Source organism: Mustela lutreola, chromosome 1 (assembly GCF_030435805.1).
Source record: "Mustela lutreola isolate mMusLut2 chromosome 1, mMusLut2.pri, whole genome shotgun sequence".
NCBI classification, from domain to species: domain Eukaryota; kingdom Metazoa; phylum Chordata; class Mammalia; order Carnivora; family Mustelidae; genus Mustela; species Mustela lutreola.
The window spans coordinates 86,876,157-86,900,896 of NC_081290.1; the positions used below are offsets into that span (position 1 = coordinate 86,876,157).

Genomic DNA, 24,740 nt, shown 5'->3' on the forward strand with positions numbered 1-24,740 from the left:
GAGGCAACACAGACACTTAACCTTATCTGAGCCACCCAGGTGCCTCATTTTATGGCTTTTTTATGAATAAAATAGTCCCTACCCCTATTGGTCCCTCATTTTTTGGCAAAACTTAGTAATTTTGAGAAATGGGATTTTTTTCCCAAAATTGACATCCATTTTCTTAATGTCTTACGAGGATATGGCGATGGTTTATGCCACTAAATTACTTAAATTCAATTCAGTGCTAAATCCAATGTTACCGAAACATTTTAATTTTTATTACTCAAGCTACAAAAATCAAGAGGCATTGATACTAAGATGTTAGGATATGAAGATGTTACAGAGAAGAAGATAGGCAAGAGACAATACCAGCCGAGGGGGCCTGTAATCGGGATGCACTTGACTCTGGAAAGTTGTCTAATTAAAACAGTACAGGAAGTAATCATGGAGAAATCAATGGTGTGCTATGCATTTCAGGATAAGAGCCTGTCTCACCGAGGGAAACTTCAAGTTCAGAAAGATCAAAGTCATTCTAGGATTCACTCATTGTTTTAAGTATTTGGTTGCATGCTTAGAAATCTGCTTTAGGACCTCAATCCTACAGCCAGTTCATATATCTAGAGTAAGCCAGACTTTTGCAGCCTAAAACAGTCCTGCAATCAGAGGCCAGTCTTTTTTCAAACCTCTATCTCCCAGGCTGGCTGGCAATCAGCTGGAATCCAAAGGAAATAGACTAAAGGCTAATTAAGGCCACTAATAACAGAAGGTGTTTATATGCTTAGCTTAAAAAGAGGAAGGGGCGATTGGAGACTAAAAATCAAGTGGAACATTTCCATAAGAGTAATGTATAACCCAAAGTTGTATTAACTCTAGACAGAAGCTTGGGCAAATATTAACATCTAACTTAAAAAAAAAAAAAAATTAACAGCGCCCCTGGGTGGCTCAGTCAGTTAAGCATCCGACTCTTGGTTTTGGCTCAGGTCATGATTTCTGTGGCCTGCAATGAGCCCCACATCGAGGTCCCGGCTCAAAGAGGGTCTCCTTGAGATTCCCTCCCTCTGGCCTTCCCCTGATTTGTGCACTCTCTCTGGCTTTCTCTCTCTCTAAAATAAATAAATCTTTTTAAAAAAATTTAGCTACTTGAACTTAAAATCAATTTATCTTCCTAAAATGCATGCAAATTTTTGTTCTATCGAAATATTATCAATAAGAAAACTTTGTGAATCAATAATTTACTAGGAGGAATTAGAGAGGATATTGGTCCAATGGACTTAGAATTTCAAGTTAAAAGCAAAATGGGTACTTTTAGGAATCCAGAGAAATTGAACTGTTTTTATTACTATAGGTAGGGAAAAGAGATGATATTTTCATTTCCTACTTTTGATTCATTTGAAAAGTCTAATGTTTAATAGTAATGCAACTGCCATTCTAAATATATCCATTAAATAGAGCTATCAAAAGTCCTTGCCACCACTGGTATAGGGTCCTTTAAAATGAAATTTAAAGCATGTAGAATTTTCTGATAAATATTGCTCATGGAATAATAGTAGCTCCTCTTGATGTCACTGCTCTGGGTTTTCACCATGTCACCCAACCAAAGCAGGTAAGTGCTCCCAGGGCTGAACTCACAGCAAGAAAATATCATTATGAGACCTCAAATTCGTATTATTCTTTAACTTTAAAAAACAAAAATAAACAAAATGAAAAAGGAGATTTCCTTATTCACAATTTCTCAGGATGCCCTCAGTACCCCTATGAGGCAACAAGGATATCAGTTATTTTACAGAGGAGGGATAAAGAGCGTCACAAACTTGTGCAACTTGTCTGAAGGTCCAAAACCTAACAAGTAGAAATCTTAGGACTAAAATTGACATCCTTCAACATGAAGTCAAAGTAATTTTTCTGCTATCGCCAACCACATGCCATCTTGTTCATATTCTTAATTTCATGAGTAACTGAATTGATTGACCTTCTTGTTTCACAGAATCGCTCTGCTATTTCAAACAAATGTCTTGCAAACTTGGGTAAAGCAAGATAGAGGAAATCTGAAATTATTCTGCATCTGTCTTTGTTACATGTGATAACCAAGGAGAAGAAAACACTGCAGGCCCTACTTCTGCTACCAGTTGTTGAGTATTGGTATGTTATGTCCTTGATGGCCATATTTGATTTTTTTAAGAGACAGAAAATAAACAAAAACTCTATGTACTGTTTCCTCTGTTTGCAAGAACTGTGACCTTTGACTCTTATAAATCTACTCAAAGCCAAAGTCTGGAGATTGGGTGTTTCAGGAATGTTCAAAATATATCTTGAGATTTAGAGAGTCGCAAACTTTTCTTGGCTTTTCTCGGTCCATTTTATTTGATAAAACTTAACCCATAAACAATGTGGCTGCACATTCTGTACAAAACATCCATTAGGTTATCTTGCTTTGTACCAAACCAGAGTTTGTTTGCACAAGGAACTAATGAGAGGGGTTACTGAAGGACTCCAGTCTTTACTTTTCTTCCCCTTGGACAAATTGTTTGCAATACTAGCACCAAAAGATGCAAATGAAATTGACATTCTAACATATAATTCGCTTTCAGGGAATCTGACTCCACCGTTAAAACAGAAAAAGATGTTTTCTTTAAAGTGCTTTCTGAGGCTTGATGTTAGAGCAGTGGACATTTCTATTAGTGATCTCTGAAGCTTGAATAAGGCAATTTCCTCAAATAACCTTGCTCTTTATTTTTTTTTAATATAATTTTTTATTTTTTATAAACATATATTTTTATCCCCAGGGGTACAGGTCTGTGAATCACGAGGTTTACACACTTCACAGCACTCACCAAAGCACATACCCTCCCCAATGTCCATAATCCCACCCCCTTCTCCCAAACCCCCTCCCCCCAGCAACCCTCAGTTTGTTTTGTGAAATTAAGAGTCACTTATGGTTTGTCTCCCTCCCAATCCCATCTTCTTTCATTTATTCTTCTCGTACCCACTTAAGCCCCCATGTTGCATCACCACTTCCTCATATCAGGGAGATAAACCTTGCTCTTTAAAATGTGATCTTTTAATTAATGCACTGTGCCATAGCTCTCATAACAAATGTATGATTGGTATTTAAATTTTTTGGAATTAACATAATGCATTTTTTGGTTTAGAAACATTTCAAGCCTCAAAATCTAAGACTCAAAATATATTTTAAGTATTTCTCACTGAATGAGAACACGGAAGTAGTGTTGCCTACCAACCCACACAGTATGGATAATAGGCCGACCTTTCTTGTTGCAACTGTGATTCCTCAAAACAGAGAGAGGGTATCTTACTCCCACTTTTGGAGAGTCATCCTAAAACCTCACTTGAGAGGCAGCCACTGAGATGTAACCAATGTGGAAAGATCTCTGATGTCCTATTTCATCAGAACAACAGTTTCCAACGTAGAGTTTTGCATTTCAGAGGCTAAGGAAGATAGTTCTTTTATATTAATTGTTAATTTATAAAGAGAGCAACTGAATCTACTAATATTTAATATCCAGATCGAAACTGATTACAAAATTCTGATTATAAGTCAGAAAAGTTTAGGGATTACATTATAGTTAATTCCAGGATTGCATTACATGTAGAAAGTAGAAAAATATTTACAATAATTTGTACTGAAATGAGGAGCTGACATGAAAATCCTAAGTACCATAAAGAGAGGCTGGCTTTCTCAGAGAAAAGTCCTCAAAAAAGTTGGAGAATCTGAAGATGAGTTACATGTTTTTCTCTTAGGGAAAAAAAAAAACTGTTCCAAATTTCTGAACTTTTCTATGATTAAAAATGCCTGCTTAGCAGTATTTGAACACACACACCCCTTAATATGTCCCAATGTAAAAGAGGCATTTTTAATAAGAAGTGAGAAAATGATTAGTTTAGAAAATAATTCTTGCTATCAAGACAGAATTTTGAAAACAGATGTTTGGCAATATTTTCATCATTATGCAACTTTGTTACTGAAAACAATTTAACTGTGTCAATTATAAAACACCCATCTGTGTATTTTGAAAATTAAATATTATGTATTTTAGAGAAATATATGATTATTTGTTAATTTTTTTAAGGCCTTATTTAGAACTTTTACATCTACGCTTATAAAAGAGATTGGCCTATATGGCACTCCTCTCTCTCTCTCTCTCTCTCTCTCTCTCTCAGCCTTTGGTGAGTTGGGACTCTTCCTTATTCCTCAATTTTTGAAATAAGTGTTCGAAGGTTTAGGAAAACCTGTACTTAAAAATTGTATGGTTTTGTCCCAGTTTTGTTGGTAAGTTCTTGACTGTTGATTAAGTGACTATAAAGGCTTTAGATTAATTAGGTTTGTAAAATTTCCTCAAAATTAATTTTGATAATATAGAGTTTTCTAAAAAAACAGCCAGTTTACCCAGGTATTGGTATAAAAGTTCCTTATAGAACTTACCACTTAACTGTAATATTTTTTTCTACATGTAGTCATGTTCTTTTTTTATATATATATTTTTTATTGCCCTTTTTAAAATCAGTTTTGTCAAGGAAACTTCTTCTAAAGAAACAGATTTTAGGTCTGTGTTTCTTAGTTTTAGGCTTAATTTTTATTCTATCTTCTTTATTTTCTGAGTTCACTTTGCTGAGTTTACCTGGCTAGAAAGTTTCTCTTTATCTGAGTTTTTGATGAACTCATGGAGCATGAATTTTTACTGTATCTTCTACACTATTATTTGAATTGCAGAAAGAACTCCCTACAAACCACTTCAACTGCCTCCCACCAGTTTTGATACGTAACGGTCTCATCGCTGCTAGACTCTGACTTTGATTTTTCAGTCTTGCACTGTCATGGTTGAAATCACAGGGTTGGAGGTCAAATTGTCTGGCCTTTCAATCTTCACTCCATCCTTCATCAGATCTGTGCTTGAGTTTCCTCATCACCAAAATAATAGCAGTGAAACCTGCCTCTGGGGTTTTATAAAGTATATATACTACACATGGCACACCACACCAACCATGCTAAGCATTCTACTGAAATTGGCTGATCATCTAAGCATCGCCTAAACATCATCATTACTAAATCCATGAAATTGCATTGGAGAGTATTGTTTTAAAATTCAAAATATATGGATTATATTCATATATTCAAAATATATTGTTATATAACTTTATTGCCCATGACCAGACAATATAAGCTTCATTCACTGATCTTTGTGGTGATGACCAATTTTTGTAGAATTTAACGAGTGTTTAAAAAATAATCTTTTTATTCTGTAATTGTTGGGTGAAGGATTTTGTATACACACATTAGACAAAACACGTTAATTGTATTATTTAATTTGTCTGTATATGTAATACAATTTATATGCTTGATACCAATACTTCACAAAATTGTATTAAAATATTCTATGTGGATTTGTTAATTTCTTCTTGAAATTATTTCCATTTTTCCTCATGTGTTTGAGGTTATGTTACTGATTGCACACAGGTTCACACTGCCACATATTCTTGGGAAATAGATTTAGTATTATAAAATGCTCTTCTTTCTCATTAGTAAAGGATTGTTGGCTTCATACTTGGTATGATAGTTATATAGTATTTTTCTAATATATTTTTCTATCTGTTTACATTGAACCTTTCTGTGTCATTGTTTTGCTCCATTTCTCACAAATAAGTACACAAATTTTTAAAAATAAACAATAAAAATCTCTTTGCTTTAACTAGTCCTATGGTTAATTAATTTGCATCTATTGAGATATCTTTTATATTTGGATTCCTTTCTACCACTTTGTGTTGTATCATTTTCTTGACATTAAATGAATAGATTGAATTATCTTTATTCTCTCTTTCCAGTATTGGAAGTTCTTTCAGTGGAGACCTTTATGTTTTATTTAGTTTTTAAATTCTGGACATACAGATTTAGTTACGTGCTTGACCATTCACATGGAAATATGTGGTAAGTGAATGGAGACAAGGGTCATAAACTTAAGAGAGAGGTAAACATTTTAAGCCAGCATTTTCTATTTAAAAGAGTTTAGGTTTGGACAGTCACCAGATTGGACCATTTTCTTAGCATTTAAAATAAAAAACTGTGCCAAAATGAAAAAAAAATGATTTATTAAAACTGGTTTCCAGAAATTGTCCATTAATTTTTTAAAACATAATTCAAGTTTTTCTTTCACATTTTTTTAAATCTCAAGTTTTCTTTGGCAAATTTATCTAAAATATTACATCTTTCATTTTAGAGCTTGTTCTTTATATTTATGTAACAAAGTACCTTGGATTGATGTTCAGAAAAATACCTTTCTCTAAATCCTGGTGGTTTATACCTCTTTTTTTTAACATGTATAAATATCTTCTAATTAAGTTGTCATTCTAAAATATGTTTTTGAGAAAGATTCGTGAATTACACATTTATAAATTCTTATCCTTTCCTCTCTCTCTCCCCTTTGAACCATCTGGATGCAAAATTTAAGATGTACAAAGGACGACAAGACCATCCAGTACAAAGACTTGGGGTCCTGACATAGTCTGGAAGACCTTGGTGCCTGGAACTACCTATGACGACCTCATCAACTTTTACGTGAGCAAGTAAACTTTGTATTGTGTTAAGCCATTTAAATTGTGAAGCCTATTTGCTACAGCAGCTACCATGATCTTACTGATACAATTCCATATTTATCTTTTAATCCACTGATAATTTGTCTTTTAATTTGATGTATATAAACAGTGATTATTAAACACAATTGAATTAATAAGGACCATGTTTAACTGTCCTAAATATTATATTTGTTCTCTGTTTCATCTCATTTCTCTCGTTTTCTGCCTTCTCCACTTTCAAGTGAGCATTTTATATGATTCCATTTATTTTCTCTTACCATAGCAATTATATTTTTTAAAAAATATTTTTAATGTTGACTTGGAATTTCAAATATGCATTTTTAACAAATCTAAGTCCACCTTCAAATAACTACATAATGCAGGTATCTTACTATAGAGTATTTCCTATTCCTCTTTCCTGTCCTTTTTTCACTCATTCATTTATTTTAATTTATCAATGCACTATAATAACCCAATATATTGTAATTAGTATTGCTTTCAACAGTTTTTTTTTAAATGAAAAAAAAAAACTTCATTTTACCTTGATTTATTACTTCTCTGACACACTTCCTTTCTTCATGTAAGTCTGACTTTCTGACCTATAACATATTTATTCTCCCTGAAATACTTCTTTTAACATTTCTTTGAGGACATGTTTGCTGGTGATAATAAAGTCTCTCAAACTTCTGTTTGTCTGAGAAAGTGTTCATTTTTTCTTTACTTTTGAAGTATAATCTTACTGGCTATAGAACTATATGTTGGTGTTTTTTTCTTTCAAAACGTTAAATATTTCCCTCCACTTTCTTCCTTTCTTTTTTTTTTTTTTAAGAGATTTTTATTTACCTGTCAAAGAGAGAGAGAGAGAAAGAGCGAGCAAGAGCAAGCAAGATGAGCAGCAGGCAGAGGGGAAACGCAGGTTCTCTACTGAGCAAAGAGCCTGAGGTCAGACTCAATCCCAGGACCCTGGGATCATGACCTGAGCCAAAGGCAGAGGCTTAACCTACTGAGCTCCCCAGGCATCCCCCCACCCACTCTCTTCTTATTTGCATGGTTTCTGATCAAAAGACCAATATAATTCTTATCCTGTTCATCTATAAGTAAGGTGTATTTTTTTTCTCTGCCTTTTTTCATGATTTTCTCTTTGTCTTTGATTTTCTGAAGCTTGACCATGATATAGCTAAGTGTAGTTCTTAGCTGTTATTATTGTTGTTTAGAGGTTATAATTTAACTTTCTTGATGTTTTCTGAGTGTCCTCTATCTATGGTTTTGTGTCTGTGATTACTTTTGGGAAGTTCTCAACAGTTTTCTCTTCATATATTCCTTCTGCACTGTTTTTGCTTTCCTCTCTTTCTAATGTTCCAATCATGCATATGTTATTTTCCTTTCTTTTCAGTTGTCTCAGTTCTCAGGTATTTCAGATATTCTGGGGAGTTTTTATTCTTTTTTTTTTTCCCCAGTAGCTTTCAATTCAGTAAGTTTCTTTTGACCCATGTTTAACCTCACTAGCTCTAACCTTAGGCATGCCTAATCTACTGATGAGCCCCTGAAAGTCACTTTTAATTTTTGTCTTCAATTTCTAGCATTTCCTTTTGATTCTTTCTTATAGCTTCCATCTCTCTGTTTACAGTACTCATCTGTTTTTACATGTTATCTACTTTTTTTTTCCTTCGGGGTCTTTAACTTACTAATCATATTTATTTTAAATTATGTTATTTCCAATATCTGTGCTATATCCAAGTTTGATTCTGAGTCTCACCTTAACTCTTCAGACTATTTTCTTGCTTTTTGGCATGCTTGCAATTTGTTTGCTTGTTTCTTTCAAGTTTCTTTAAATTCTAGTTAGTTAGCATACAGTATAATATCGGTTTCAGGAGGAAATTTAGTTATTCATCACTTCCATATAATACCTGCTGCTCATCAAAACAAGCACCTTCCTTAATACCCATAACCTATTTAGCTTTGTAATTTTTCTAAAAGCCAAGTATGTTGTTCTAGTATTTGCTATAAATGTAGGGGCCACCGTATACAGTTTTCTCTAGTCCTTTTGTTTTTATCTTACCTGGTGACTTTGAGCTTTCCTAAGTACTCTTCTTCAGAGATAGTCTTCATTTTACAGCTTTCCCATCCTAATCCACTATCTTTACATTGGAGCCTTGTTGATATGATAAGAAAGTGTGGGAAAGGGGAAAGCATTCTGTAATCTCATGATTACATCTCCGTATTTGGTAAGCCTGGGTCCCTGCCTGGGCTGTAACCTTCACAAGTGCTTCTCCAAGGTATAACTTTTCCCCCCATAGTTGATACCAGAGGGCTAGCTGGAGTGACAATGCCCTTCGTTCAGTTGGGGTGAGGCTCTGGTATTCTTTTGTCTTCAAGCATGTGTCTTTGTTATGGAGAACTATCTGGGACTATTTTGCAAAGATTACTCTTTGCCTGTCTATGCCAAAGCCACAAGAGGATCTTTCTTGGATCTTCACTATGAGAATCCGGTAGGATTCCTGGAGTTTGAAGCTTGTGGGGCCCCATAAAACTGAAACCTCTGCAAGTTTCCCACTCTCCTGCTAGTTTATAGTCAACCTGCAGCATTTCCTCAAAACTGCCATTTAAACATCCATACCATATTTTGGTACCAGCAGCTTCGGGCAAGGAGATCTCCATTGTGACTCCAAATTTGCCCATCTCACCAAAATTTGTGACGGGAATTTGACCTGAAAATTTTGTTCTCTGCCAGGTCCGAGAAAGTCATCAATCTTAAGTGTGTTTAGATTCCTTGTTGTAAGGATAGGAGTGACAACTTCCAAGATCTTTATATGTTGGAATGAAAGTCAGAGGTCCTATTTTTAATTTCAATTCAAATGATAATTCTTTCCATCTCAGGAACTAATTACTTTTATCCATTACCTATGTGCCAGCCTCACGTGTTTTTAATGTGCCAAAGAGTAAGAAGACATGCAAGTCCTTTTCTCTTAATGTGGAACAAAATTACCCACAGAAGTCAAGACTTCGGAGATTCTCTAAAAATCAAACAAAAAGCTGTGTCTAGAAAGCAGGGATGACCATGAACAATGCACTTGGCCGTGCAAGCTGAAGAAAGAGGAGTCTTTCTTCTTTGTCTTTTTTTTTTTTTAAGATTTTTTTTTTTTTTTTTTCTAACTGAGCTTGAGATATTCACCTAGACTGATTTATGAGCGTATAAGTGGAAGCAAGAGCGGGGATTGGATTTCCTCAAGCATATTCCTTGTGCCCTTATGTGTTGCCCTTGCCACATTGATTCAGAGCTAAGGGTGTGTCTTACAAATGCTTAAGGCATGTTCCCGTAATACTTCATTATGTGCCAAGGCAGTCATCATCCCTGCAAAGTAGCGGTGTCTGGGAACAAGTTATCATTCTGAAATAATAAAAGCTATTCATTTTATTGACAGTTAAAATGCATGAGAACATTTATGACTGAACTCATATACATTTCTCACCATGAATGTGTGGCATTAATTATCAGTCCTGCTCCAGGGAAGGATATGTTTGTATTATGAAGCAGATCTTTGTTTTAAGCTAGAGATGGTTACATTGGTAGGAAGTTATTATGTTGGTTAATTTGGACTGAGCTCTGATGACATCTTTCTGCAGCATCAACATTTTTCTAGCGTTAAATTTCAGAATTGTTTGATATTGTACTCGATACCAGGATGGTATAAAGTTATGTTTAATATTGTAAAATATTATAGTTTAGGCATTACTTGACTAGAATGGGATGGGTCAGATTTCATTTGAAAACAAACGTGGCACATAGTAAAAGAAAAAATATATAACTTATAATAATAATCACTACTACCTCATACAAGATAAAATGACCAGGTAATTGTATCAGCAGCATGCCTATAAAGACAATATAATATTAGTAGTAAATAACAAGGTGCTATTTTCAGCCCTATGCTGGGGTGAAAGACCTTTGATTCCTCTTGTTTTCACAGTAGTTTTTAATTGGATTTTTTGTGAGAAGCATTATAATGGGCTTACAGAGTAAACTGATCCTTTCATACTGACTCCTTCCTGGACTAAAAAGGCAACAATCCTGTATTTATAGATCAGGTGAGGAACGAACCTACTTTGGAAAGATGCATTCTCAAATTCTCAATCCATACATTAGGATCAATTAAGAAAAAATTTCAACCTTCAGTGCTAGAGCTTGGAAAGTTTAAAATAAAAAAGAAGTTTCAAAGCATTACTTTACTTCATTAGAATCAATGAAGTAGAAAATAGATATGAAGCTATTAGAATTGGCTGAGGGCACTAATAATATTTCCTATCATACATTTTGGGCTTCTTATCCTAGGTCATCCACTTACTAATTACATGTCCTAGACCAAGTGTCTCAACAATCTGGGCCTCCTCAGAGAAGACCCCTCCATGTTCTCCTCTCTGAAATGAGTTCTAACAGTATCTCTCACATGGGCAGTGGCAAGAATTATATGAGGTAATGTGCAAATATAGTTCAGAATAATGTCCAGCATGAAACAAATCTTCAATAGCTATCTCAATAATCAAACTTACTATTTTTTTTTCCTTTCCTTCCTTTTAGTCCAACTAATAAAACTATTTCCAATGTACTAGTTAAGAAATTAGTATCAAGTTCCCATTCGGGCTGCATTTATTTTAAAATGTCCAGATAGGGGTGGTTGGGTGGCACAGTCAGTTAGGTGGCAGATTCTTGGTTTTGGCTCAGGTCGTGATTTTAGGATCATGAGATCTAGCCCCATATTGGGCTCTGCACTCAGCTGGAGCCTGCTTGGGACTCTGTCTCCCTCTCCTTCTACCCATCCCACACCCGTGTGTGTGTGCGTGGGTACGGGCTTTGTTCCCTCTCTCCCTCAGATAATTCTTTTTTTTTAAAAACTCAGATACATACTTTTTTTTTTTTTTTTTTTAGTGTTTCAGGGAACACAGTCAGGACAAGACATGGTCTCAGCTGCACGTACTCGAGACTCTATTTCTACCTGACAATTATTTAGAACTCCCAATAGTCAACATGTGAATCTGCCTGGAGCTTGAAGTTATCAATGCTACAGCCTTTTTCATTTACTTTACTTCTTTCCATTCCATCAAGTTGTGCCTATCCTATATTCAAATACAGCAATATTCTCTTCTGTTTTTAAAGTAGACTTTTAAACTTAGTCTACTTTACTGATATGAGGTGAGTGTACTTATGAAGTACAAAATCCACATTGTCCAAAAAAAAGTAGCACTCAAAATTTCAGTAATTTTTCCTAGAGCTATTCCATTCCAAATAATGAATTAACACACACTTGAAATATATAATGATTACAAAATAATTGTACATATATTTATTTAAAACATTATTGAGGCACATGTCTGGCTCTGTTGGTAGAGCATGAGACTCCTGATCTCAGGGATGTAGACAAGCCTACACTGGATGTAGAGATTACTTAAAAATAAAATCTTAAATAAATAAAACATAATTAACTGAGTTGTAGTAAAATCCAAAATTATACAAACATTCTCTTAGATGACAAAATGCTTAATTGTAAAAAAATCTTACCTTTGGAGATGGTTTATAATAATTATGACATAAGCAATTCAAGTCACAGATGGTATTAAATAATCAAATGCAGTAGTAGTTTCCTTTGAAATTTTAGATTGTTTCGGAAATGGAGGTATTAATTAATTAATATAATTAATTTACATTTCTCAGTGTCTATGCTCACATATCATGTTTGAAACTGTCTACACCTATTATCATAAAGTACCATGTTTGAAACTAGCTGCAACTATTTTATATCCTAAAAAACCAAAGAATATGTATTCTATAAGGCACCAGAACAGGAAAAGTTATAGTTGCAACAAATAAAGATATGTGCATTTTTCTCTTTAAAAATATTTTTATTTTTTTATTTTTTTTATATTTTTATATTAGAATGTATAGTCTTACTTTTAAAAGATGCCTGCAAACCTCACTGAATTTAATATATTCATTATCACATCTAGCAGGTTCTAATGAGACAAGTTTAAAAATAGTAACTATTACTTCTTCTCATATTAATAAGTAATTCTACACAGAAAGAAAACTTAAAAGAAGTAGAAACATCACAATGTCCTCTAGTAGGTGACAATACTTGTTCTCTAACATCTGAAGACTTTCAAGTTCTTAGAGAACCATATACCCAATTTATGTCCATCCCAGATTTGACAAGTGAGAGTCAGAGATCTCTGGGAAGGAGACATGAAGATGTGAAAATATCCATCTCTTGATGCCAGTGCTAAATTTAGACTCATCATGCTTTTGCCCTGCAGAGATAGAAATGAAGCAACATCTATTTCAAACACTTAATACAACGCTTTTCAGGAAATAGAAGGCCTTCTGTGTGGATGCTAAGCCATGGTGACTCTATTTCTTGCATGAGAGTCTTCTCTTTATGGGTTTGTTTGTTAATAGATGTATTCACCCTTGGCAATTTGAAAGTCCGCAGGACTGAACATAACCTACGAATTTGAAAAAAAGTATAAAAATTAAAAAACAAAATAAACAAACTACAAAATCTGAAACCTTGGACAAAAAGTAAGTGTTGGTAGTAGGTGCACTATGTATCAAAAGTCTTAAGTATATGTATATTCTTTGATCCAGGAACTCCACATCTGAAAATGTAAGAAAATAATGAAAGATAAGCCTCCAATTATGTGGATCTTTATTGTAGAATACTTACAATGAAGAAAACTTGTGTCCAAAAATTAATGATAAATAAAATGTCCAAAAATATAAGAAATAAAAGACTATTTTGCAGTCCCAATAAAAATGATATTCTAAACATATTTAGCACATGGAAAATGCCCATTTAATAGTGAAAAAAATGAAGTATAAATAGTAGTTTAAATGTGACTTCATTTTTAATGGCAATGAAGATATGCATAATGTAAATATATTTTATATATGCAATATGTTTTATATTTTATAATTTCATTATATATTATATAGTATAAAATTAAATTTTAATTTAATATGTTAAATTAATAAATATAATATATTAAAATATAATAACAAAAATAAACATTATATATATAAAATATAGGCTTTCTTTTTGAAGGTTGGATTATAGTTGAATTTAGTTTTCACTTTTTTCTTATCTATATTTTCTAGTTTTATTCAATTAACATCTACTACTTCTATAATAAAAAGTTCTAGGTTAGCACTAATAGAAAGTGAAAAAAATTAAAGTGCAAAATAGAGAAAACTTCCTCTTGCCCTCTCTCCTGTAACTTAAATAAATAACTTAAATAAGTAACTGAAAATATACAATGCAGGGGCACCTATGTGGCTCAGTCGGTTAAATGTCAGTTCAGGTCCTGCTCAGTGGGGACCCTGCTTCTCCTTCTCTTTCTGCCCTTCCTCTCTGCTTATTCTCACTCTCTCTCTTTCAAATAAATAAATAAAATCTTTAAAAAAAAAATATATATATATATATATATATAATGCCGAGAAAACCAAATTAAGCACATTTAGAATTAAAACAATCAGCACTAAGCTAATAAAAGTAAAATCAAATTGCATTTGACCTACTTAAATCAGAATATATATATTGATATATACTGATATATTTTATATATACCCTATCATTTTTTTAAAAATCATGAGGTTTAAAGGAAAGATAGCTTTGTTAATATCTGACTTTCTGCTAAATTTCTAGGTGATCTTGAGCAAGTCACAATTACAATTGTATTCATAGAATAAGATAGGAGGAGTAGATGAATTCTGAAAGCCCTTCTAGGTATACTATTCAACCAAATTCTGGAAAATCTTCTTAATTTGGATTATGATCGCAACTTCTTTCCACTATAGCTGAAGGCCCCATGCCAGTTTCAGCAATTGTGCAAAAGGTCATCTGGGCAAAGACTACATCTTGCCTACCTATCCTTTAGTCTCCCTCACATAATAACAGCTCAATAAATATTTGGGAATAAATCATTCTTCTTTCTATACTTATATTTTCATGACTTTAGCATACTAGTTCTAAGATAGTTCCAAAAATTCAATTGACTCGTCTGCATAAACTGATCTAAGATCCAGTACTGTGATAAAAACTAATGATAGCAAGACACAGGACACAGACTTTGAGTAAAGTGCTCCCACTAAATTCTCAACTTGAGAGAAGGTGGCTCTCAAAAAGCTACGGAACACCATTGTTCTTGTGCTCTGTTATACCTCTAAGATGTCTTCCACAGTGGCTCTGTTTGAGCCATCTTTCTGGTTTTGCCTTCCTTCTGTTCTTCGGAAGAGCATAGAATTGTTTTGGTCATTCCATCAGCTTCAGAAGAAACCTTCAGAAGTGCGCTGGTTAAAATGTTCAGCATGCACATCTGTCAGCATGCTCCACATGAGAGACTCAGAACACTGTGGCTGCAATCATAGCCTTAGGAGCCAGCAAGCAAAATGAGTAGGTGGAACATCCCAAGGTCACAAAACCAAGTGAGCGGCATAAACCCTAAACAGAGAAAGCCCCACAGCAGACAATTTCTCAGCTGATGAGGGACAGAGAAAAGCCAAAATGCAGAGGAAAGACTGGACAATGAAGACACACCACTGCTCTCAACTGATGCAAATCACATTCCTTGTGGTTCCCACAATAAATATACAAAAATAGAAAAAAATGAATTTATTTCTTTAATTTTGGTTTGGTATATGGAAAATACAACATGGTTTAGTAAAATTAATCAAAACTTTTAAGACAGTGTGGTGACCTTTTTGCAATACATGCAAATATCAAATCATTATGTTGTACACCTGAAACTAATATAATGTTATATGTCAACTGTACCTCAATAAAAAAGAGAACTTCCAATTTTCTAGTTACTGCTTAGTACATAATGCATTGTTAAATGTTTAGTAAAACTAAAGATACTTATTTAATCAGCATTATATCTATGCTTGAAAATAAGGTTAAGGAAAGAGATCAGCTATTAAAATAGGTGCAGCAAATTATTTTAAGTTGAAAGATACGCTTCCATGGGGGAAATCTTCTGTGAAAGCAGTTGGTATACAAATCATGGGTTCAGCTCATGGGTCCCTTTAAATCTCCACACTACCTCATAATGGAATTCTATTTGGAAATGGTTTGTGTTTTAACCATAATCAGTTATGTGAGTTGAATTAACAGTGTCCAAAAATCATCTGCTATTTAATGCTTAGCTATTTGTAGAGACTCCAAATACTGTACATGGGCACATGCAAGATACAAACTTTTGTCTTTCAGGAATATATTGTCATTTATAAACTCAAGTAAGTATTCATAATTATGACTATGCAAAAAAAATTAATGCCTCTAATAAGAACCTCTTTTGAGAAATAAACTGTTGCCTCAAGTTGCACACATATGTGTCTGTGATATGGCATGCATGAGAAGATAAAATGCCATGAAGTAAAACAGACCCTAAGTAATCAACTCTAAAATCTATTTCATCCGAGATGCATGAAATGTGAAGACAAGTGATCCATGAAAGTCTAGTTAAGATCTTGCCTCTTCTATGAACATCCTAACTCCCCCTTTGTAAGTGATTTTTTTTCCCTCCTCTAAGGTCCCTCAAAATTTTTTCATCTCCACTCTTCATTTCTAGCTATTGTGTTTTGCATTACAGGATTTATTTTGGATAATTTGTTTTTCAGCAATACTGTAAATTCCTTAAAGGAAAAGAATGGAACTTAAAAATACTTGTTAACTCCATACACACACAGTCACATTGCTTGTCATGTTACAATAAATGGTTGGTTGTCAGATGAACTGATACCTTCTTTTCCCCTGAACAACTCTGGAGTCAGAGAAGCAATAACCCAAACAGCTTGTATTTTTTTTTGTATTTGTTCTGATTTTCTCTCCAAGTGAAAGTTTCTGGAGATCTCAAAATTCAGAGAAAGACTGCAAATAGCAAAGAAAAAATGTGCATTTCCTAAAAAATGTGCATATCCTAGTGGCCAAGGGACCTGGATAAGAACAGCCCTCCCTGGCCTCTTGCAATTCTTAGTCATCCCTGTGTGGGGATTGTAGGGAGAGCTCATTTTCATCCAAAAAGAAATTCCATCACAGTAAAAAACCTGAAGGATGGCAATGACCAATCATCCACAGGTGATGGGAAGTTTGGAGTAAAACACAACAGTGAAATAAATGTGGGATTCCACCTGGACTGAGGGCTGACTGGTCCACTGAGGGGTGGAGAACTATGTTGGTACCCAAATTAGAAGTCATTGGGGCACAGAAGAAAGAGCACTGGATTTGGGGTCCAGAGGCTTCAAGGGCAGTTCTTATTTGGTACTAGGTCATTCTTGACTAAGAGAACATCGTGGGATATTGCTGGGACTCAGAGTGTTTTACATTCTCTTAATGTTATAGGTTGAAGAGGTTAAACTCCATATGCTCCGATGTACTGATAAGCTGTTAAATTTTATGATTAAGAATCAAATATATTAAACCTTGGTAACCATTCAAATTTAAACCATATCTTGAGGATTTTTTTTTCAGTATAGTATCTGAGTATGAAGCAGATAATAATAGTAATGGTAGTAATAGCTAACATTCATTTATTTAACAGATATTTGTAGGGACCTACCTACCACGTGTCAGGCGCTGTTCTAGGTAATGAAAACACAGCAGAGAGAAGAAAAAAAAATAGGGGAAAAAAAGGTATCTGGTTTCAGGGAGCTTACATTCTAAGCTTAGGGAGACTACATTTTACAAATAGATTCTAGTCAGTCTGACTTCAAGGGGAACCTTGGAGCAATATAATACAAATATTAGTGGTGGAAAGTTCCAAGACATTTAGGTACATACTGTTGAATACTTATTAGGAGGCACACATTTACAGGTATTCTCTCATTTCCTTCTAGGAACAGTACTATAGTTATTATTACTTCTTTATGCCTGTTGTACAGATGGGGGGAAAATAAGTACAGAGACATCAATTAAATTTCCCAGGGTCACAGAGATAAGTCATGAAAATCCCAAGCCTGTGCCCCAACTGCGATGTGGTTCTGTCTTCTGCTAGATGCTATAGTAGTACAAGTCTTTAATGATTTCATCAACAGAAATAAGCACACATAATCTGTGCATTCACAACTTTTTTCTTTTTCCCATTGTGTTTATCAAATAAAAACTATTGAAAGAGTGTCAAAAAATTTTTAGGCACACGATTTTGGCTTAAATCCATGTATCTTAGCCGTTAAGTTTCAAAAACAATAGGTAACAACCAAAGTCAGAAGATCAAACTTGAGTAACAGAGAGAAGTTGTTACCAAGGTTTCACGTCATGGTCTTCAACCTTCAACCTTGCCAAATGGATAAACCCTAGAACACCAGACTGGCCTTTGTACATCAAGCCTGTTCAAGAAGATATACTGGATCATCTTTCTATGGAACATAACATCTGAGGCGGAAATAGAAACACCATTTCTCAGAAAGCAGAGACACACGAGCGTAATACTGTGAAGGAACAGTTAAGTGCATGGGTTTTGTACTCATATAGATGTGGCTTCACACTTGCTCCCTCACTAGCTCCATCTTCTTAAGCAAGCCTACTTCCTTCTGCAAACCCTAGTTAGTTTCTCTTTAAAAGAGGAACAATAATAATATCAACATTATATGTTTTTGTGAGAATTAGAAGAGTTCATGTATGTTAAAGACAGCACAGTACTGGCATATAGGAAATCTTTAATAAACGATATCTATTGTTATTATCATGAATAAATGTACCAACTTGAGCAAAAGGGTTTGCATAGTCAGAGGAGTAAGAGGTCTGACACCTAACAGGATACTTAATGTTATTTTTCAGAGAACCCACTCTACACGGGAATGTTGAAGGAACTGCCTCTCTCCTCTTTTCCCTCAATTGTGGCTTCAGGGATATGTTTAGCACTCATAGTGATCAGAAGCAGTATTTCCAAACAAACAACCCCAAAAAAGGCAATGACATAACTTTGACTCGTTTCTGTACATTTATGTAAATAGCTCAGCCAGTGAGTGTCTTACAAGAAGAAAGAATGACGATGACTCCACCGGCATGTAAAAATATCCTCACAGACTCAGCCCTCTGTGTCAACTCACAATAGCCACTGATGATCGGATCATTTCCTCTCATCTGTGCTTGGATGCCTTGAAGGCACTTCCCAGCAAGTGAACTCATAATATTAAAGCAATAATCATTCCCAATTTATACCAGATTTCATCCCATCATTATCAACAGTCCATATAGCCAAAGAAAGGGCTTCCTTACACTGTTTCCATGGTGTTTATGTTTTTCTACCCTAAACAGACAGATGCAGATTAAGCAATGCATGTCAATCCCATTATGAGGCTGTGAAATGGGCAGAAGTTTTGTTACACACTCATGCAATCACACACATGGGGAACATCCTGTTTATTTGGCTCGTCTTCTGATGATTGGCTGTGGTGTATCAGCACATTACTGACAGCTGGGAATTTCTCCAGTGGAACATGCCTTTCCTATGACAAACATCCAAAGAGCAAGGGGAACACGTGTCTCCCCACCAGGTCTGTACACAGCACCACAGTTTGTCCAAACGTAGAGCATGTTGGCTGCCTGGGTCTTGCTGGAATGCCACCAAGGGGCCCCCCGTGACCTTTAGAGGCCGCATGAGATAATACGTTCTTGGACCCCATTTCCGGACTGCTTTGGGCAAGGTCAGGATGGCAAATATCCCACTTCCACAATATCAGATGTTACGGTAATTCCTTTTAGCTAATGTGTAAGAGCAAAGGAATGCCTTCAAACCTCATCTAGGCCCTGTGGAATCTGTTGAAAATGCATGACAGCTGTGGGCTTTGGCGAGGCTGTCTGTGAATGTATGAGATTTGGAAACAATTCAAAGCTAGAAATAACTATACAAATCATACCCCTGCACCACTGCTCGCTTGCCCTCTCTCCTCCCATCACTCATTTCACACACACTGTAGCTGGGTCACAATCTCGTCCTCGGGACCTTCCTGCATTCTTCATGGCCAGGAACTGTGGGTAACGTCCTCCACACACAAACACAGATGTGAAGAGAAGAAAGAGGCAGAGGCGGGGGTCAGAGCAACAGAATGATTTTAATAAGGCACAAGAACAGGAAATTGAGAAAGAGCCTTTTTTTTAGTATCCAACTGGGAGTTGAGAAGCAGCAGCAAACGCACACACTTGTTTAAAAGCCCATCTGCAGTTGGAATCATCATCGAGTTTTCTGGTGATTTATAGAGGCCCTCCTTTTCTTAAACCTGCATTACTTTTAAAGGCTGTGGCTATTGACAACTTAGCTCTTGCAACTTTGACACATATCCTGGGCCCCTCACCGTTTAAGCTCTCCCAGCCTGGTTTGTGTGTGATGCTTTGGAGAAGAGCAGGCTGTTTGAGAAAAAGAGCTGGGACAAACGGGGTCCTCTCAAAGACTGTTTTCTTAAACCAAACGACTTAGATCCAAATACCTTCTTGATGCTGACCTTAGAATTCCGACTCCTAATATTCTAACTTTAATGTCATCCCAGGATTTCAAAGACATTCTGCAACCTGAGTCAGAAACAATGTGATATCCTGGAAAACACTGGCTCTCCTCCTGTGACTTCAGCTACCCTTCTGTATATTTAAATATTACCTCTGGGCATAATCGGGTTGTTCTAGCAGAGTTTTCCCAGCTTTGACACACACGACGGCTGTGCGTCGGTCAACATACACTCGCCTAAAATAAGCCTCACATTATCATTATCCAGAGTTTGGGCAGGGTAATTCCTCGGGATGTAGGCTTTAAAAGTGAAGCTAATAGTACTCCATCGATACGGCAAAATGAAACAAAAACACAGATATAATATTTAAAAATAACTTGGGGCGTGGAACACAATGTAAATGGGGGGAAAACAATTCCTACTGAGAATTCGCTGGATGCTGTCAGGCACCTCATCAGCCAGCTGGCTCGAACAGAGTGTTCAGAAGCAAAGAAAAAATTATTCTGGCCATCCATGCACTAAAACTTGTAACACCTAACCCAAAGAATAAATTTCCAAGGAAACTCACTGGGGGGATGCAGATGCTCGCTTGGGGACATTTACTTGTAGAGGAAGATCAATCCTAACAAGCTGTGTTATTTGGATTCCCAGACCACAATGGATTAGAAACAGTGCATTAAAGAAAGACAGGGTTCTGGTAGAGGAGAGCGTGCCGGCAACAACTAAAAGCGTAGCTGGCCAGCTCAGAGCAAGAGGAAAGAGCAATGGTTCAGCAACAGGACTGGCCCAGGCACTTTGGAAAGAGGTCCCAGCACATCACTGTATCATCGCAAAGGACGGGAATGGGTGTGTATAATGTTGATCCTGAGTCATGAGGAAAATATAATCTATGCACAAATTCGTGGAAGTATAGAATACATTGAAGATGAAGTCACATCAAAACGATTTAGAACTAGGGGCAGGCACCTGGGTGGCTCAGTCATTAAGCATCTGACTTCTGCTCAGGTCATGATCCCAGTATCCTGGGATTGAGCTGATCCCAGTATCCTGGGCCGGGCTCCCTGTTCCGTGGGAAGCCTGCTTCTCCCTCTCCCACTCCTCCTGCTTGTGTTCCCTCTCTCACTGTGTCTCTCTTTATTATTTTATAAAAAATAAAATCTTAAAAAAAAAAAAAACAATACAGAACTAGAAATGCTCGTGCTTCAGAAGAGTATGGCTTCTTTTAGGTCTAAACTAAATAAATGTGCAATGCTTCAGCGTCCCCAAATGATATTTAACATTGTAAAAAATAACTGTATTTAAATATAGGAGACTTATAATGAGAATTTAAGATTATAGTGTCTCTTATTTTTCTCATGCTGTACTCCACAAGATACATATTACAAGCCACCGACATCATTTGAGTACTCCCTAAATTACTTCAGGAATATTGTACCATGAAAAGAAAATTAAAGAGACAGAGATTACACTGCTCTCACTTAATATCTAAAAATAGAAAATTATGAATATATCATTCTATATACACATAAGCACGCACACACACACACAGAGAACATCAGTGACCTGAAGGGCTGAAAGGAGTGTGTCTTCCACGTCCGTGTCATGGAGGGAAGGGCAGAGAACTAGGCAAGCATGAGGGGATGGGAAATTTCAGACATATAGTGCAGAGTCAGGCTGGGGTAGAAATGCTCAGGAATTCGTCGGTCCTCCTATATCACTATCTCTACTGTCTTGTCTGGATTCCGCACTGGTAACTCTGCCTTGCACTGCAATTCCCATGCCTAGTCACGGCCATCAAGGCAATACACCGACCTGGCTCTCATCCTGTATCTGCGACTCTACCTGCTTCTAAACTCCTTTTATAAAGCCTACAATGGACACCCCCTGCTTCTCATAACTACTCTTTATCCCATTGTATTACTCTCCCAGTGCTGCCCCGATAAATAACCACAAACTGGGTGGCTTCATACAATGGAAGTGTATTCTCTTCAAGTTCTAGAACTAGAGGTCAGCAAGCAAGGTGCCCGCAGGCCAGTCTCTTTCAGAAGCACTGGAGGACAGAATCCTCCTGTGCCTCTTTCAGGTAATAGTGACCCCAGGGCCCAAAACGGACTCTCTGACTCTGGCTTGGTGGTAGATGAAATCCAGTCTCTGCCTCCACCTTTGCCTGGCCTCCTCTGTCCCTCTGTGTGGCCCTCCTCTTTTTATTAAGACATCAGTCATTGAATTTAGGGCCCACCCTAACTCCAGTACGATTCATCTCAAGATCCTTAACTGATGACATCTGTGAAGACCCTGTTTCCTAATAAAGCCACATTCTGAGATCCTAAGTGGACAAAATTTGGAGGGCACACACTTCATCCCATCGAATCCATCCACCTAGTTCCTGCCAAATCAGCCACACTTTGCGGTATGATTCTGGAACCTATGGCTGTGTGTAAGCATTCCAATGATGGAAACTGTGGGAACTGATGGGTCCTCATTCAACGGCCAGTCTTCTCCTCTTTTTTCTCTAGTCTTAGACACATATCTCCAAAATTAGCTGCCATCAGATCCAGGTACTTGCATTTCCAAGCACTTTGCAGGCAGGAGTGACCATCTGATTCAGTTCAGCCACTGAGACAGAGGAGGAAAACACAATACAGGCTGGATGTACAAGGAAGATCATAAAGCCTATTAAGCTTAGGGCCCCATACTAAATAATGACCCACGCCAAGGCCCTGAGCCTAATGTTGTATTTTTAATATTCTTCTCCTCCTCCCTCTCCCCTCTCCCCCCTCCTCCTTCTTCTTCTTTTTTTTTTTTTCTTAAAAAGAATCCCTGGAACTGCTCAGGCTCCACTCAACCCAAAAGGCAGTAGTTTCCCTCTTGACTGAACGAAAATGTCATACAGAGAATCTTCTTTTCTGCCTCATTTGTTTTCTGCCTCAGATGTTGCCATAAGGATATGATTATTATAATAACAGCAACCGTCTTTCTATCATGAGTGAAGGGTTGAAAAAATCCTGGATACTCTTCTCTTTGGCATCATTTAGCACTGAACCAGCCCTGGAGCCCTCTTTCTCCACATTTCTTGTTATGTGAGAAAATACCCAGTAAGGGGATATTTATGTTTTCTCTACCATATAGCAAAAAGTATCTTGATATAACATTTGACTAGCCTGGACCAATTAGAGTCTCACTTTAAATTTTTGGACTTAGGACTCAGAAAGTCTTGTCAGTGTCTCTCTGTTGGTTGAGTCATAAGCTATAAAACTCTGGAACATTTTGGCTACCTGCATTTTTGTCACATGGATGAAACCCCTCTATAGAAAGAGAGAGCTTGACTTGTGGAGAGAAGCATGACCATGAATCAGAGGAGAAATCCTGATCCTCTGGGGCCTGATTCTTGATGTTATGAGAGATCATGGCCTTTCTGTAATTATGACTGTCCAGTTATGTCATAATTTATCCTTCTGTTAAAATCCCCTTTTGGGGGGTGCCTGGATGGCTCAATGGGTTAAAGCCTCTGCCTTTGGCTCAGGTCGTGATCTCAGAGTCCTGAGATAAAGCTTCATATCAGGCTTTCTGCTCAGCAGGGAGCCTGCCTGCTTGTGATCTCTGTCTGTCAAATAAATAAATAAAATCTTTTTTAAAAATCCCCCTTTTGCTTAAATCAATTTCAGTAGGGTTTCTCTTGCTAATAATTTAAATAGACTAATTAGTACAGCTTCCTTCCCTTCTCCCAGATGTCACCATGCCCTGTATCACCTTCTCTTATTCCTCTTTACCTTCTGCCAAGGAGCTGGAATTCAATCTATGGCTTCAAATGCCCTTGGTGATTAAGAGAAAGCTGTGCAGTTAGACATACTTGATTTACTTTCTGGTCTGTTACATACCAGCAATAAAATATTGGCAAGTAACCATCACAAAATCTCATGTAAATTATTTCAAAGAGAAGGACCATGGTAATATCAAGCTCATGTGATTCAAAGGAATAAACTGATGTGTATAGAGTATTTGATAGAATGCCTGACATGCAGTAAATACTTATGAAATATATAGATTATCATCACACAAGCAAATATTATCACATAATTTCTGAACCACAAAAGTCTTTCATTAACCGCACCCTCTCTCTTGCATTCTAACCCTACATCTCTCCCTATTTCCTTCTGAGCCTTCCCATTCGTGTTTACCAAGTACACCTTAAACTAAACTGATTCCTGCTCTTCTTTCCATCACTCCTTTCCCACCACCCTCCCATTAACATACATAATTTAATTTTTGACACTATTACTATTCTCTTAGTCACCCAGATTCAGACATGGCCTACTATTGATTTTGTTAATTGCCCTGTCACACATATGTATAATTTATTCCTAGCTAAAGCTAAACAAACAAACAAAAAACCAAGGATTATAAATTAGAGTTATTTCTGTCTTTCCTTTTATTAATTAGCTAGCTATTCAATATTTTTCAAAGTAAATTTGAGACTCTATAATTTGAATCTATTGTGCAAGACATAAGTGATAGTTTAAAAAACAAACAATATATCTTTCATTAGTTGTAAAGAAGTTGTTTCCTCTGTGAGGGCAAATTGTTGTTGTCTTTATCACATTTTTCCAGATATACCTGGGGAAAGTGCAAAGTGGTTAGGGATTTAAGAATTATAGATCATTCCTATCCAAGTCCACTTTCTTTTAGA

At 36.2% G+C, this 24,740-nt stretch overlaps 1 long non-coding RNA gene across 3 annotated transcripts in view; it reads right to left on the reverse strand.

Moving 5' to 3' along the window:
• Positions 1–11,931: 11,931 nt before the first annotated feature.
• Positions 11,932–24,740, reverse strand: part of LOC131828128 (uncharacterized) — a 198,491-nt gene continuing 185,682 nt past the window's right edge. For all 3 annotated transcript variants that reach the window (XR_009352252.1, XR_009352254.1, XR_009352248.1), the window contains one exon: positions 11,932–13,062. This is a non-coding gene — a long non-coding RNA (uncharacterized LOC131828128). The remainder of the gene's footprint in view (positions 13,063–24,740) is intronic.